This window comes from Oncorhynchus masou, unplaced genomic scaffold (assembly GCF_036934945.1).
Source record: "Oncorhynchus masou masou isolate Uvic2021 unplaced genomic scaffold, UVic_Omas_1.1 unplaced_scaffold_1974, whole genome shotgun sequence".
Lineage (NCBI taxonomy): Eukaryota > Metazoa > Chordata > Actinopteri > Salmoniformes > Salmonidae > Oncorhynchus > Oncorhynchus masou.
The window spans coordinates 57,501-60,000 of record NW_027008466.1 but is presented as its reverse complement, the minus strand read 5'-3'; the positions used below and the strand labels follow the sequence as shown (position 1 = coordinate 60,000).

Here is a 2,500-nt window from a genome sequence, read left to right as displayed (position 1 = left end):
CTTATACAGAACCGTATAGATCAACCCCCTCTCCTCAGGGACCACCTGACCTTTCACCTTATACAGAACCGTATAGATCAACCCCCTCTCCACAGCGACCTCCTGACCTTTCACCTTATACAGAACCGTATAGATCAACCCCCTCTCCTCAGTGACAACCTGACCTTACACCTTATACAGAACCGTATAGATCAACCCCCTCTCCTCAGCGACCTCCTGACCTTTCACCTTATACAGAACCGTATAGATCAACCCCCTCTCCTCAGGGACCTCCTGACCTTTCACCTTATACAGAACCGTATAGATCAACCCTCTCTCCTCAGCGACCTCCTGACCTTTCACCTTATACAGAACCGTATAGATCAACCCTCTCTCCTCAGTGACCACCTGACCGTTCACCTTTTAGAGAACCGTATAGATCAACCCCTCTCCTCAGCGACCTCCTGACCTTTCACCTTATACAGAACCGTATAGATCAACCCTCTCTCCTCAGTGACCACCTGACCTTTCACCTTATACAGAACCGTATAGATCAACCCTCTCTCCTCAGCGACCTCCTGACCTTTCACCTTATACAGAACTGTATAGATCAACCCCCTCTCCTCAGTGACCACCTGACCTTTCACCTTATACAGAACCGTATAGATCAACCCCCTCTCCTCAGGGACCACCTGACCTTTCACCTTATACAGAACCGTATAGATCAACCCCCTCTCCACAGCGACCTCCTGACCTTTCACCTTATACAGAACCGTATAGATCAACCCCTCTCCTCAGTGACAACCTGACCTTACACCTTATACAGAACCGTATAGATCAACCCCTCTCCTCAGCGACCTCCTGACCTTTCACCTTATACAGAACCGTATAGATCAACCCCTCTCCTCAGGGACCTCCTGACCTTTCACCTTATACAGAACCGTATAGATCAACCCTCTCTCCTCAGCGACCTCCTGACCTTTCACCTTATACAGAACCGTATAGATCAACCCTCTCTCCTCAGTGACCACCTGACCGTTCACCTTTTAGAGAACCGTATAGATCAACCCCCTCTCCTCAGCGACCTCCTGACCTTTCACCTTATACAGAACCGTATAGATCAACCCTCTCTCCTCAGTGACCACCTGACCTTTCACCTTATACAGAACCGTATAGATCAACCCTCTCTCCTCAGCGACCTCCTGACCTTTCACCTTATACAGAACTGTATAGATCAACCCCCTCTCCTCAGTGACCACCTGACCTTTCACCTTATACAGAACCGTATAGATCAACCCCCTCTCCTCAGCGACCTCCTGACCTTTCACCTTATACAGAACCGTATAGATCAACCCCCTCTCCTCAGCGACCTCCTGACCTTTCACCTTATACAGAACCGTATAGATCAACCCCCTCTCCTCAGGGACCACCTGACCTTTCACCTTATACAGAACCGTATAGATCAACCCTCTCTCCTCAGTGACCACCTGACCGTTCACCTTTTAGAGAACCATATAGATCAACCCCCTCTCCTCAGTGACCACCTGACCTTTCACCTTATACAGAACCGTATAGATCAACCCCCTCTCCTCAGCGACCTCCTGACCTTTCACCTTATACAGAACCGTATAGATCAACCCCTCTCCTCAGCGACCTCCTGACCTTTCACCTTATACAGAACCGTATAGATCAACCCCTCTCCTCAGCGACCTCCTGACCTTTCACCTTATACAGAACCGTATAGATCAACCCCCTCTCCTCAGCGACCTCCTGACCTTTCACCTTATACAGAACCGTATAGATCAACCCCCTCTCCTCAGCGACCTCCTGACCTTTCACCTTATACAGAACTGTATAGATCAACCCCCTCTCCTCAGGGACCTCCTGACCTTTCACCTTATACAGAACCGTATAGATCAACCCTCTCTCCTCAGCGACCTCCTGACCTTTCACCTTATACAGAACTGTATAGATCAACCCCCTCTCCTCAGTGACCACCTGACCTTTCACCTTATACAGAACCGTATAGATCAACCCCCTCTCCTCAGCGACCTCCTGACCTTTCACCTTATACAGAACCGTATAGATCAACCCCCTCTCCTCAGCGACCTCCTGACCTTTCACCTTATACAGAACCGTATAGATCAACCCCCTCTCCTCAGTGACCACCTGACCGTTCACCTTTTAGAGAACCATATAGATCAACCCTCTCTCCTCAGTGACCACCTGACCGTTCACCTTTTAGAGAACCATATAGATCAACCCCCTCTCTTCAGCGACCTCCTGACCTTTCACCTTATACAGAACCGTATAGATCAACCCCCTCTCCTCAGGGACCTCCTGACCTTTCACCTTATACAGAACCGTATAGATCAACACTCTCTCCTCAGCGACCTCCTGACCTTTCACCTTATACAGAACCGTATAGATCAACCCCCTCTCCTCAGGGACCACCTGACCGTTCACCTTTTAGAGAACCATATAGATCAACCCCCTCTCCTCAGTGACCACCTGACCGTTC

General features: G+C 49.5%; 1 protein-coding gene across 1 annotated transcript in view; it reads left to right on the top strand.

Annotated features, from left to right (window-relative positions):
• Positions 1–2,500, top strand: part of LOC135532656 (alpha-actinin-1-like) — a 62,569-nt gene that overhangs the window by 27,357 nt on the left and 32,712 nt on the right. The gene's annotated exons all lie outside the window — the stretch shown is intronic.